Raw genomic sequence first — 14,486 nt, 5'->3', positions numbered from 1 at the left:
GAGTGCCATGAGAAGTGTGGGAGAGGCCGCCATCTTGGCTCTCCAAACTTTGATTCAAGGTCCCACTGTGTTGGAATCACGCTGAGGGTCCCACAGAGCTAGAGTGTGAGCCTCTTCTTCGGACCCCACATTTTCAAGCCAAGATATCTTCCAGGAGGGGAGGCAGGTCTGTCGGAGAAAAGAGTCCCGGGAAAAGCCAAGTTAAATTTCTTACCTGCTGGCAGAAAGGGGGTGAAGGGCCCAGAGTCAGAGATGAGACTGGAGAGGCTCCCGGACAAGGCAGTGAAAAGGAGGCAGAGAGTGTCAGCAGGGCCCAGCCAGGAGTTCACTGGAGACAGTCACAGTGTTAACAACAAGCCTCGGGCTTCATGAACTGCCTGAGGGTCCTCCAGAGTCTTTAAGATCATTCTGGGCAGAGGAGGAGAGACAGAGCAGGCCGCAGGTATTTTAAAGAAAGAGAAATGCTACAAGCTCAGGTCTTAGAGACTAAAAGAGAAATAGCACAGAGAGAGAGAGGACAGCAGCTGCCCCAAACAGAGTGGGGGTGGGGGAGCTCCAAACTCCACTCTTAGGACAGGGAGCCAGGCCCGACTCAGGGCAACACCCTCCCACTCTGGTTTCCTATGATATGGATAGCGGGGTATTAAGGGGGTATATGCAGGGCACATACAGCCTGAGAAATATGCTTGGTGTTGGGGAAGATGTGAGTCAGTCAGAAGATAAGTTAGGGTCACAGGTTGGACAGGTTGGACCAGGCCTCAGTGATGCTCAGTGCTTCCCCCACGGCTCCTGTGCCCAGCTCCCCGGCTGGTGGCACCAGAGGGGAGACAGGTACAAATCAGAGAGGGGGAGACATGCCTCGCTATGCCAGATGTCAGATCCCACGCTGACACCCCTCTCCGGTCATCCCCAAGCAGTGTCTTGCCCCGGGGTCCACTGTGGGACTCCAGAGAGTCCGGCCCCTGATGCAGGTTCAGGATAGATGCCCGGCGAAGCACACTGTGCTGAGCCACGAATTCCAGAGGTGGCACAAGGGTAAGAGAAGTTGTGTCGCACCCCGGCCTGGCAAAGTGGCCCAGGTCATTAGGACAAATGCTCATCCCTCCCAGGTGTTAGCCATTACTCATAGTTGCATCTCTATCCAGCGACACTGTGGCTTCTGACCTTGGCTATTCATGCCCACAGTTTCCAACTCAACCCAGCCAGTGGGGAAGGTCTCAGGCAGCAGGGCCAGGCAGTATAGACTCCTGCCGCTCCCAAAGATTTGCCATCCACAGACGGAATGTGGGCTTGGAGAACAGGCCCTAGTCGTGGACCGTTGAAAGATCCTAAAGTACTCAAGAGACTGATAACTTAAGGAACCACATTAAGAACACCCAATTAATGGCATTGTATGAGAATAACCAGTCTGGCTAAAGTGCGGAAGTGTGGTAGGAGGTACCGGACTGCCGCGGGCCTCGCACACCAGGTCAAGAGGTGTGAGCTTTTCCTCATCAGCAATGGGAAGACTTCAAAACCAGGCAGGAGGCTGGTGGATTGGTTAGACAACCAACATGTGCTGGTAGCCACCCCAACTCCTCCACATGGCCTCCCCTCCATTCTTCCAAGTTGTCCCCAGCCAGTTTTCTAGACCAGTGCTTGGCAAAGAGAGGGTGTTGAAAAAGAATTTTCTGGGGCGCGTGGGTGGCTCAGTCAGTTGAGAGTCTGGTTTCAGCTCAGGTCATGATCTCACAGTTCATGAGTTCGAGCCCCATGCCAGGCTCGTTGCTCTCAGCTCAGAGCCCGCTTCGGATCCTCTACTGCTCTCTCTCTTTCTCTGCCCCTCCCCTGCTCACACTCTCTCTCTCAAAAATAAACATTAAAAAAAAAAAAGAATTTCCTGAACGCATTAATGGACAGCATGATATTTATGGGAATCCAAAGGGGTAGAGTCTAATGAGTGTTAAATGTGACACAGCATTTACAACCACCAAATGAAAAGTCATTGATGAAAAAAATTTTTTCAATTATTTCTCTCAGGCAGAGAAATCTCCTTGAAATCGGTGTTTTGAGAAGTCACTTATGGAGAGTGACGTAATCATCAGAGACCATCATGTAACCCCCTTTTATAGAAATTGGGTCTGGTTAACTTTGGAAACCTGGAGCGAGGGTTTTGGGGCAGGTTCGGGAGTAGAGGCTGGGGCAAACCCACTGTGCGCTGCGTGAATGAGGAGAGGGCAGCCACCCAGGTCAGGTGCCTCCCGGGGACAGGGAGATAAAAAAGCACTCAGAGAAAAGGTTTAGAGCCACAAAACATCTCAAAGGTCTTTAGATAGTTTGCTGTGATGTAAACCCCCATCTCCCCTACGAGGGTGCCTGCAAATCCTACTATGGAAACTACCGCTATCATATGAAGGAATGAATAAACACTTTGAGTTCTGCTCCCAAGTTGGTGCAAGACAGAAGTAGAGGCTGTTCCCACAAATGCTGGGGCCAGAGGACAAGGGACAGCTGATATCTAGCACCAGTAGGTGGGCCATGGCGTCACCCATTCGAGACGTAGCCTAAGGGACCCTGAAGACATTCCTTGGGAGGAGACAGGGTGATGGATGTGAGGTGATGGCAGACACGGAAATCCTTCGGGCAGGGCTGGCACAAACCAAAGGCATACTGACCCATAAACCACCAATGCCAGCACCTGCTTGTATCCCCGTTCTATCCGTGTGGGGGTCTGCTTTTTTTTTAACGTTTTAATTTTATTTTTGTTTCATTTTCTTTAAGTTTATTTATTTATTTTGAGAAAGAAAGAGACAGCATAAGTGGGGAAGGGGCAGAGAAGGGCAGAAAGAGAGAATCCCAAGCAGGCTCTGCGCTGATGGCACAGAGCCCAATGCGGGGCTCAAACCCATGAAGTAGTGAGATCATGACCTGAGCCAAAACCAAGAGCCTGACGCTTAACCGACTGAGCCACCCAGGGGCCACTGTGCGGGGGGGGCGGGGGGGGGGGGTCTTTGATTCCCACAAGCCAGCAGGGACACCGGGAGGGCAGGAAACCAATGGGACAACGACTCAAAAGGAAGTTTTGTCGTGGAAAAATAAATAATAGTAGGCTTTCACACCACTCAGTGCTCTGGAAATCCTGTTTGCCCTGTATTTTATTTTATTTTATTTTATTTTACTTTATTTTATTTTATTTTATTTTCGCCCTGTATTTTAAATGTACGTTCACTAAAAAACAAAAACTAAGCTAGATAAAGGGAATCGAGATCCCGCCAGGGGAAGAAGGCTTCCCCTGCTCGCACCCAGCCACCACTCCATTCCGCGACTCTGAGCTCCGTGCGCTCACCACTCAGATAGAAGGCGGTGATTAAAGCCAGCCTGACCAACACTGCTGCTCAAATTAAACTCCTTAAAAAAGCACAACATTTTCAATAAAAAGAGGCTGAGCCCAGCATGCCTTAGTCATTACTGTAGTACTTTTCTTCCAGAAAGATTAACAAATATGAAATAGAGGGCTGAGAAATTTTGATCAAGCAAAGTGTTTTAAAGGGTTTTATTTCCTCCCTCTTTCATTAAAATCGCACCGCTGCGATTCTATTCTATATATAACATAGATATACACATGCATGCTGTGTCGCTTCTACCCGATGAGGACAATAGGACCCTCCCTGGGAACTAATATCTTCTTTAGGATCTGCTGGGGAAAAGCAACACATATAAAAATATAAATGAAAATGGCCCCAGCTATAACTATATAAAAATGAGTGCTTATTTCCATTGCTAGGGTAGCAGCTTTGAACTTGGGAACACAAGAGAAATATACTTATTAGCTCAAAGAAAGCAGATCTGGATTTGGGGATGTGAGTTAGGGGAGGCCAGCAAAGGGAGTGTGGAAGCCCCCTCCAAAAGGCTGAGGCCCAGAAGAACTGACCACAGTGCCTTAGTTCCTCCCCAATACTTCCCTTCTCATAGGCTCAGTGAGGGGAGGGAAGGTGAGAGGAGGGGGAAGGGGGAAGGGGAAGAGAAAACAAAGAGGCAGGGAAGAGAAGGGGAGGGAAGAGAAGGGAAGGGGAGGGGAGGGGAGGGGAGGGGAGGGGAGGGAAGGGAAGGGAAAACAAAGAGTCAGGGAAGAGAAAGGGAGGGAAGGGAAGGGAAGGGAAGGGAAGGGAAAGGAAGGGAAGGGAAGGGAAGGGAAGGGAATGGAAGGGAAGGGAATGGGGAAGAGGAAGGGGAAGGGGAAGGGGAAGGGGAGGGAAGAGAGAGGCCAGCAGGGGAGAGAGAAAAAAGCAAAGAGCAGGAAGAAAAGCAAAAGGTCGCAGGTGCCTTTGGTCACAAGGAGAGAAACCAGTTAACACAAGCCTAAGAGAAAAAGAGTGACGGACTATAGGGACAGAGTGAGATTCATGGAAATAAATGTGCTTGGGCAGGCCTAAGGGAAGTTCTGAAACAAAGACCTCAAACATCTCCAGAAACGTAGGCCTCCCCGTTTCTTCCTGCTCCCATCCCCTCCTCCTGCACCCTCTTCTCCTGCTCTGTTCCCCTCTCTCTGTAGCTCAGTGCCCTCACCTCTCAGCCCACGCAGCTGGACATGACCTGTGGTAGGCAGATATCCCACACACCAGGGATGTCTGTGTGCAGAAGCCAGCTGGCCATCTCTGAATCCCGGGGCTGAGGATCTGGCCAGGCCCCTGGGCCCATCTCAGTCCAGTGCCAGCAGAAAGGGGTTACGTGATGCACACGTGGGCCAGAGCCCAAGCCCAGAGGGGAGGGATTTCGGGGAGGGGTGGGCTCCTGGGCTAGAGGGATCACCCTAAAGGTGAGGAGAGGGGGTGCTGTGGAAAATGAGAAAGGAAGAGCAGAGATTGGTGCCTCTCCCAACCCGAGTTTGAAAGGACAAAATACCACAAGGGGAAATTTGTTCTACACGGACGTGTGCTGAGGTGTGTGTCATGAAACCTTCTGGAATCCCTCCCTCCTCATCTGTCTCACTCAATAGCTACTGAACAGGAACAGCCTGTTGGACGCCCTCTTTGTTCCAGGGAGACCCTAACGAAGAATGAGTCAGGGGTGAAGTATTTTCCTGGCAAAAACCTACCTTTCCGGCAGTCTCCTCCCCACACCCACCCCAGGCTCCCAAGCCCACCCTGCGGCCCTCTGGCTGCTCTCCCGAAGTCCACTTCCCTTCTGTCAACACCCTCCTCCTAACTGTTCTTTTCCAGCTAGGTTCCTCACCCAAGAGGTGAGTAGGATCTGATTATCAACTCCACACCACCATTCTCTCCTATAATATCTTAAAATTTTGTTTTCATTTAGCTTATCCAAAACAAAGCGTGCAAAAGATACAGACATAGAAGACCAAGGAATCAGGGCTCTGCGCTGCCGTCCTCACACCTGCTCACATCAGCTTGCATGAAGCAGCTGGTTTTCCACTCGGAGGATCACCCCTTCAATACTTTAAAACCAGTGCTCTTGTTTATTCAGCCAGTCATTTCACCCACACTAACTGGTACGTCTTCTAGATACCAGATGGTGCGCTAGATGCTGAATACAGCCATGAGCAGGACAAACACAAGTTTCTTTAAAAAAAATTTAAAAAAATTTTTAATGTTTATTTATTTTTGAGAGAGAAAGAGCATGAGTGGGGGAGGGGCAGAGAGAGAGAGAGAGAGAGAGATTGAGATTGAGATAGAGATAGAGAGAGAGAGGAGACAGAGGATCTGAAGCGGGTTCTGTGCTGACAGCAGAGAACCTGATGTGGGGCTTCCAGCCCACGAGCTTCGAGATCATGACCTGAGCCAAAGTCAGACACTCAACCGACTGAGCCCCCCAGGCGCCCCAGGACAAACACAAGTTTCTACTGTCAGAGAATCCTGAGGACTTGCAAGGACACCAGAAGTTGGCAGGGCAGCTCTCTTCCAAGGCCTCTCCCCTTGGCTTGTAGATTACTGCCTTCTCCCCATGTCCTCACACGGTCTTCCCTCATCTGTGTCTGTGTCCTCATCGCCTCTTCTTATGAGGACACCAGTCATAATGGGTTAGGGCCCACCCAACAACCTCATTTTAGCTTAAGTACCTCTTTAAAGGCCCTGTCTCCAAATACAGTCACATTCTGGAAGTTAGGGCCCACGGTTCAGCCCCTAAGAGCCTATTACTTGCTGGCCAGGTACCCAATTCTGGAAAAAGTGTTCCAGAAAGAACGCAGCTGGAGAAGAGCAAGTGTGATCACGAAGGATCCAGTATGTCAGGTTAAGTGTTTTCTTTAGACCTTACCTGAAAGGGAAAGCTGAGATCATGGAAGAGTTTCAGGCAGAAGAAGGACGTGACAAACGGCGTGCTAGAAAGATCCTTCCCGTCTGTGGTGGAAAATGAATTAAAGGAACAAGGGTGGATGCTGCCGGCAGTCCAGGCGGCAGATGGAGGTGACTCTAGGTTTGGGTCGCTGCGAGGACGTGAATGCCAGCTGAAAGGACAAGATACAGATGAAGAGGCAGAACAGAGCCCCGGGAAGCACTGATCTTGCAGGACTGCAGAGAGAGGTCAGCAAGGGCCAACCAGGAAGTCGAGTGGGGGGGGGGGGGACCAGAGTGGGTGGTCAGCAAGGGAGGGTGGCCAAACAGGTAGGGGCAGAGGGCAGCCGTGGGGATTATTAACTGTCTTGGGGCCACGGTGCCCTGGGTCAGAGCAGTTGCAAGGGAGGGTAGGACTGGAGGCATGATTCCACAGGAAGAGGACGTATATCGTATATTAATCTCATCGGAGACGTGCTACATTCATAAGCCGTCCCATCCCTAGGCCTCAAAACTGATGCCACTCCAGGCCGACTTAATCAAACAACCCTAATGGGCACACGACCTGGACTATATTACAGCCAATGGTCAGAGATTTGAGGCTCTAATCGCAGCTTCAAACCTATTGTACTGGAACTGGTTCCGTTCACATATTTCGAAAAACGATCACCGTGTCTACTATAAAGTCATTAAGAGGCTATATAAGCATTAACCTTTTAAGTTAAAGATTGAAAGTTCAAATCTCCCCTTAATGATATGCCACCACTAGATACATCAACTTGATTTATCACTCTGATCAGTAATCATTAACGCTATTTACCATATTTCAACCAAAAATCTTGCAAAATTTATATCCATGAAATCCAGAACCCAAGTCAGCAGTTGCACCGAAACAAACCAACCCTTGAGAAAAGAAAAGAAGGAAAATCTATCTGCCTCTTTCATTACAACAATAATAGGATTACCTATTGTTATTCTAATTATCAGTTATTCTGTTATTCTAATGCTCCTGGCTTGTTCAGGCTAAAGGACAGAGTCACATATGGGAGGCTAGGGAGCCCAGTGGAATTTTTTTAAATGCTTATTTATTTTTGAGAGAAAGAGAGAGTGCGAGCTGGGGAGAGGCAGAGAGAGAGGGAGACACAGAATCCAAAGCAGGCTCCGGGCTCCAAGCTGTCAGCACAGAGCCCGACACGGGACTCGAACCCACGAACCATGAGATCATGACCTGAGCCGGAATCGGACGCTTAAATGAGTGAGCCACCCAGGAGCCCCCCCACCGCCAGTGGAATTCTTTGAGTGGAAAAAGCTTTCAACACACTTAAATGATGTTGGCAAAGAGCCAGTAGAGAAGGACCTTTGGACCCCAAGGAAGCCAGAGGGAACACTGAATTTGGGGAAGAGAAGATCCAGCTGCCCCGTTTTAACACAAAAGGAGGAGGAGGAAGGGGAGCAAGCGGAAGCTCTAATCAGAGCGACGGACCCCCAGCGAGGTGGTGTATGCAGTAGAGGGATATTTCATGCAGGTCGTGAATGTAAGTGGAATGGATGAATCCATGAGGGATGTACTTGATGGAATGTACATCCACGGCCATGTGGTCTCTAGACCAGCAGACAGGAACCATCCCCTTAGCATATAGAAGTAGGCCATTGAGCTGCTCACAAGCAAGCCAAACTTTTTCTCCAGAACATTTTGAACTAACTATAAAAGCTGGGGGAGGCTGACTAGGTCCCTAAAGCTGCAAAATCACAGAGCATGTAGGAACTGTCGCCTGGGCCTGGATAATTTTAAAGGCCACTATCATGAGCAAAAACAACAGGCAGGACTTCCTTGGAGCGGGTCTTCTCTCCTCCCTCCACCCTCCCTCCACTTTCCTCCCTCTTCCCCTCTCCTCCCTTCCCTCCCGGCCTCGGGCTGCCCTCAACACCACTTGCAGGTCCTGGATCTGACTACAATGGGACACCCCTACCCTGTGGGCTCTGGGGTCCAGAATAAAGCCCACTAGAATAACTAGACCATTGAGTTTCAAATTAAATCTCCCCCATAGGCCCTTCTTCTCCAGTTACTGGGCTCATTAGAGCTCAGATAATGGAACATCTCCTCCCACTAATGGCCCATGAGAAGTGAAGGAGAGAAACCAGCCCCTCTGCAATGTCACTACAGAGAAACGGAGAGAAAAAGGTCACTGACTATAGCCCCAAAGTTTTTAGTGTTTTGGAAGAACTTTCTCCTGACCATGGGAGATCTGGAGCATGAAGAATGGATTTGCCAGGGCGTGGTGGTTGTAAACAGACTAGACATTCATTTGTGCATCCTTGTGACTAAGCCAGAGTTCTGGAACTTGTCATTCCAGAAGGTTCCATGGCTAATCTCATGGGTAGGGAGGGGACACGTGCGATCGATGGAGCCAGAAGAGGCTTTTAGAAGCTGTTGGGGGCTGCTTGTCAGGAAAAGGGAAGACTGCTCGCCACAGCCTGGTTTGTGCTGATTTGTCCCACGTGAACCACAGGGTCTGAGCAAGGACTCCGTCTACAGGGACGGGGAAGGATTTGACAGTGACCGTGTAACTGGGGTACAGACGTTCACCAAGATGCTGTGAGCATTCAGCCATGTGTGCCAAACAGACTCCTATGCGTCTGCAGCTGCTAGAAAGTGGTGAATGTTCTGGGCTTGGAGTACTCGCTAACCAGGGCTCCACCATGACCTCTGCCAGGGGCCATGAGAAAACGGAACACCCCCTATGGTCCACCAGTCTGACCCTGAGCCCCAGCCCCCTCCAATCATGTTTCATGGCTTAGAAATCAGCTGATTTTAAGAAAGTGATAAAGCAAAGGAATTAAATTCCAGGCCCAAGAAAGCTATGAGCGGCCCCTAACTGCATGCGGACTGGCAAGATTTCCCCGAAAGGACAGCAGCAGAGAGGTTCTTACCACAAACGAGAAGTGTTATCAAGTGCCTTACACACATAAAGCGGATTGTCTCTAACTGGTCCCTCGAAAGTCACTCACACTAAAACGGAAACAAAGAGATCCACGGTTGCGGGCCTTCCCGACCCACCAGGCTGGGAATCATTTCGTGCAGGTGGTGATGTCAGCAAGGGAATGGGGACCCCCTAGAGCAAGTTCCCCTTTAGTCCCTGAAGGTCTGTGGGTCTGAGGTACAGGCTCCTGTCTGGGGCACAAGCAACGCAATGACCCAGCTCAGTCTCCTCCCTCCTAGTGTCCCATCCATCACAAAACCTGCACAGGGAGGAAAGGGGATGTGTGGGGTGTGGGGGCTGCTAGTGGGACACGGAAGTTTCACAGCCTATGGCCTTGGCCAGCTCTGTCGTACGCTGGGGGACACAGAGCATCACCACGGAAACCAGAGGAAACACAAGTAGGGCTCAGGAGGCCCCCGGGACTCAGAGAGCTCTCCTACTGAGACACCCCAGCAGACCCCTTTACAGCCCACCAGGCAGGGAAAGGGGGGTCACCAAGAGGAAACTCTGCAAAGACTTCCCGCTCCTGCACCCTGGCCCCCCAACTCACACTCTCCGTGTCCCCGTGGCCTCCTACTCCCTCTTCTCCCAAGTCCCTGGGCCCCGTCACTCATCTTAGAGGAAGTGACCGATTGATAAATCATCTGTAAGACAATATGGAAAGGCTACTATTTGCTGGGCACCATTTTTGGGTCGGGCACTGCTTTCCTTCCCAGATGACTTCACTCTATGCCCAAGAAAGCCCAGTGACCTAGGCACTGCCGTCACCTTGCAGATGACGAGACTGAGGTTCCGAGAAGTCAAGCAGTCCCCACTCGCTGCTGGCACGTTTAAACCCCGCCATCTGGCCTCTGAGCTTTCACGCCTACCTTTTTCGTTTCAATTCACAGGAGCACTTGAGAGCTGACGTCAGACACTCAGGAGGAGGGCACTGCTTAGCCGGAAGTCTTAGCCATTACTGATGATTCTGCACAGGGCTCCTAGATAGATAGGAAGAGAACCTCTGTGGACCCCCTCACGCCCTCCCTCACCAGGCTACCACGGACATCCCCTGTCGCTCACTGGGGTGGGTGGGGTGTGAGGGGACTCCTCCTAATCTCCCACTTCATTCTTTCTTGTGATTCCTTTCCCAGGGCCCCGGGGTGCTTTGAAGTACTTGCCATTACCATTTTGGCGGGTGGGTTTCCCGTCTTCTTTGAAACCGAGGGTTTAGACCATGAAATTTGAGGGGGAGGACTGTTAAGAAGCCTTCCAGGAGAATGAATGGCCAGGCCTCCACCCACATGCCTAGCTAGGTCAGCAGGAAGCAGCTGTCCCTGGTTCCAGATGCTGACCCACTCTGCAGGGATCCAGAGACATTCTGGAGAATTGTTCCAGCCAAGCCGGGTTCCTCCCGTTTATTTACTAGAGTGTCTGCCTTTGGATGCTGTCTTTCTTGATTGGGTGTGCCATCACATAGCCAGACACGAGCACTGACCTCTCCTGGTCTCCAGACCCACAGCCACACGAGGGGTGGCCCAGCCTGAGACAGGGGGCCATGCTGCAGGTGATAGGTACCCTATCTCCCTGCTCACACATCCAGGGGTGCTGGAGGAGACAGAGGGGGGTCCGTTTGTGCTGTGGGAAAAGTCTGGACAGGTCATAAGGAGAGCTTCTGCCCATCAAGAGTGTGTGACCTCAAGCCTCAGTTTCCCACTTGCAGAATGAGGAGGTCGGACCAGGTTGGTGGGTTCAAGCTGTGCCAGGATTCTGCCTCATTGCACCGCTACCCGGACGGGGAGACCCCGCATGAACTGCACCGGGCGTGAGACTCAGTGCCCTGAAGGGTGGGGAAGGAGAGCGTGGGGGAGGGGAAGGAATCAAGCAGCCCCACTTTGCCCTCTGCTACACACGAGTTTCAGGAAGATTCTGTGGCTCTGCAATGTCTGACATTTATCGGGCTGGATACTCTCTAGGTCCCTCTGACCCAGGGGTCGGGGGTGCCGTGCCTGCGGGAGGCCCCTGATCTGCTCATTCTACCCCCATTCGGCTGCCATGAAGCCAAAAGAGCCTGGGGGAGGGGGCAAATGGCTGGCCTGGAGGGAGGCGACCCGATTTCACCGACTGAAACAGTTCTGTGACTCCCAAGTGCCTCAGGTTGAAATCAGGAGACATCACAGAGGTATCTCCTGTTCGGACAGCGCACCCTGCCCCGTATCACACGGCCGGGCTGGGCTGAGCCAGGCTGGACCCGGGTGGGGGGCTGCCTAGCGGGACCCACACTGGCGTCTGTCGCTCAGAACCGCAGCCCCCTTGCTCTGCCCCTTTGTGAGCTAAACAGGACAAGTGGACAGGAAGGCGCCCAGCACCTCCTCACCCCATCCACCAACATCTGTCCCCTAGGGGTCCCAGACCCCAGCAGGGAGGGACAGGGACCGGAGCTCCTGAAGCAAGGCCCGGGGTTCTGCTCTGCGTCTCCACCTTGTGAGACAGTTCCCAGTGGCACAGCCTTGCAGACGTCACCCTGAAAAGCTGATTTGAGAAAGCAAACTCAATGACAACAGTATCCAATTGAGACCGCAGAGGGAGTTTAACAGGCAGAATGTAATTACTGAGCCTGGAACAGGTCCAAGACGTGGCGCTCCCACGGAGGCCACGGGGACTCAGCACTAGCAGAAGGGGGCACCGCCAGCAGCCCATCCCAGACATCTCCGCAGAGCCTGGGATGTGGCACCCAGGCCTTCTCCCTCACGCTCCCCTCCAGGTCTATTGCTGGACCTTCTCCCCGGGTTCCCAGGGCAAGGCTGCCTATAATGGCACCTTCTGAACTCCCAGAGCAGAGCGTGGGGCACATGAGGTGCCTGGACCCAGAGCATGACCTGATGGGGAGCATCTTCAGGATCATTCTCGTCCTAGGTCCTCAATGTGCTTGACTTTGAGGAAGGAATTCAGAAGCAGCTGCCCACGGGACCATGGAAACAGCTGAGGGTCTAGATTCTGGCAGAGCCTCTCCTGGCCAATGTCAAGACTGTCCCTTCTTGTCCAGTCCTCCGCCCTCTGCTTAACTATCCTCGCCTGCCAGTGGGGAACGAGGGGGCTGTTCGTTTCATAAACAATAGGCAGGTCCTACATGCCTCCCATGTGGAGCCGCTCTGGATTCCCTGGTGAGTTCTGCCTGCCCCAGGGGGACATGCACCGGGGGTGACAAGGGACTGAACACAACCTACCGAAATGCAGGTGAGACTGTGATCCGGGCCAGTCTGAATGAGGACCAGGGGAGCCTGGGAGGGGGCATGACTGCCTCCAGAAGACGGCACAGCTGAGGTGGCCTTGGAGCTGGGATTCTGGCAGATCATTAACAATTGGCAGACGGTCCTCCGGGTTGGGCTGGCAACACTTCTCAGCACTTCCAAGGCAGAAGAGCTTGTCTGCCGTCAGGAGCTGGGTGGTGCTGGACCATATGCTGCCAGCACACTGATGGGGGTCAGGGGCTTAGACGCATCCATGCCTCGCCCTCCCCCGGTGCCCCGGATCCAGCTCTGGTTCATTCTCCTGTCCCTTCTAAACCTCCCCGCTACGCACTGCTTTCCCTTCGCCACCGCAGCAACAGCAGCATCCCACCCGAGGCACATTTTCAATAGACGCCAAAGTAGAGAAGACGATGCCTTTCTACCACCTGAATTCAACACTTTTCAACTCATAGGCACCTTTGTTGTATCTACAACTACCCCCACCCTCCAAACTCCCCCCTCAGCCATCGTATCATCTCATCCGTAAATACTCCAGAAGGTTTCTCAATAAGACCAGAGTTTGTTTTTTGAGCACAAATCCACAAAACCAGAACCATTCCTTTCAAAAACGATGTCAATTCCCGATGAATATCAGATATCCAGTCAGTGATCCCGCAGTCTGGATTTTGTTGATCGCATCCCCAAGATGTCCCTTAATATGTTTCTCTGTCCTTTGAAATTCCTGCGAGTTCATATTTAGATCTAGAGGCTTCATCCAATTCAAGCATGATTGTTTTTGGCCAGAAACACCAAAAGTGGCGGTGTTCTTCCCACGAGGAGGTATATGGTTATCTACCTGGTTAGCTCTTTTGGGATATTATTAGGCACTGGGCCAGATCCATTCATCCGTGAGAGGCTGGCACACGGTGATGTTCTAATTCTACAGCTCCTTCTTCAGTTATTAGCTAGAAGGCTTCTAAAAGGAGAAACTTCATATGGGAAAAGCAGAAGGAATGCTTGAGAATGTTGGATATTTTCCTTTCTTAGACACGTTTCCCAAAGAATGAACTCTTCCAAAAGTAGCCAGTGAGTGTCTTACTTTTAGCATTGTGACAAAGGCCTGGAGTTCAACATATCTGATGTATTTTAATCCATTGCGATCAATCCCCTGCAGTTATTACCCTAATTGATGTTTGCATTGTCTCGTCTTCGGCCGGTAGGAACCACTTTGGCTCCTGTGTCCACTTTGATGGTATCCTTGCTTTCTGATGTGACATGTTCCAGGCTCATCTTGTACATTCATCTCACTCCTGCTTATTTCAATAGAAGGTCCCCTGACCCCAGCCTCCAATCTGTCTGTGTCTTCACTGCAGCTACATGAATCTTTCCTTAAATTAATTTTAGCTCTGCTGCTGTTCTTGGGAGGCAATGTGCTACAGGGAACAGACAGGAGCTTTGGAACTGGGGGAAAGTGAGTTTGGAAATGGCCATATCAGTTACCGGCTGCACCACCCTGAGCTGGTAATACCATCTAGCTGAGCCTCGGTTGCCTCATTGGTAAAACTAGGAATAATATTTTCTTGCCTTACAGGACTCTGGTGAAGGGTAAATAAACGTAAAGTACCTGGCACAGAATCTGGTGACTAGAAAGCATGTCAGTGTCTGTTCCTTTTCTTCTTGTCCTTTTCAAGAAACATCAACGGCTTCTAATGTCCACCCCATTGTGGAGACTTTCAAGCCCCCTTCAGTCTGACCCGCCTTATCTGCCAGACCTTGTTGCTGCAACTGTTCTCCCCAACTACCTGCCATTCTGGTCCCACCAGCCTGCTGTCACCACTCACCAGAGCCACTAACGCCCTCAACCTTTATTTACACGGCCTCCTGTATCTTTTTTTTTTTAATTTTTTTTTCACGTTTATTTACTTTTGAGACAGAGAGAGACAGAGCATGAACGGGGGAGGGTCAGAGAGAGGGAGACACAGAATCTGAAACAGGCTCCAGGCTCTGAGCTGTCAGCACAGAGCCCGATG

At 51.3% G+C, this 14,486-nt stretch overlaps 1 long non-coding RNA gene across 2 annotated transcripts in view; it reads right to left on the bottom strand.

The window, feature by feature from the left end:
- Positions 1 to 14,141, bottom strand: part of LOC109273739 (uncharacterized) — a 34,303-nt gene extending 20,162 nt beyond the window's left edge. Inside the window, exons 1-4 of one of the 2 annotated variants that reach the window (XR_002083227.2) lie at positions 12,454 to 14,141; positions 10,117 to 10,227; positions 6,250 to 6,439; positions 215 to 408 (exon numbers count right to left, since the gene is read on the bottom strand). This is a non-coding gene — a long non-coding RNA (uncharacterized LOC109273739). Of the gene's footprint in view, positions 1 to 214; positions 409 to 6,249; positions 6,440 to 10,116; positions 10,335 to 12,453 lie in introns of those variants that run through there. The other variant, XR_002083226.2, reaches the window with a different exon arrangement.
- Between the last annotated feature and the right edge of the window lie 345 nt (positions 14,142 to 14,486).

Source organism: Panthera pardus, unplaced genomic scaffold, assembly GCF_024362965.1.
Source record: "Panthera pardus isolate Hobbes unplaced genomic scaffold, ASM2436296v1 HiC_scaffold_6, whole genome shotgun sequence".
In the NCBI taxonomy this organism is placed as follows: domain Eukaryota; kingdom Metazoa; phylum Chordata; class Mammalia; order Carnivora; family Felidae; genus Panthera; species Panthera pardus.
This window is presented reverse-complemented; position numbering and strand designations above follow the sequence as displayed.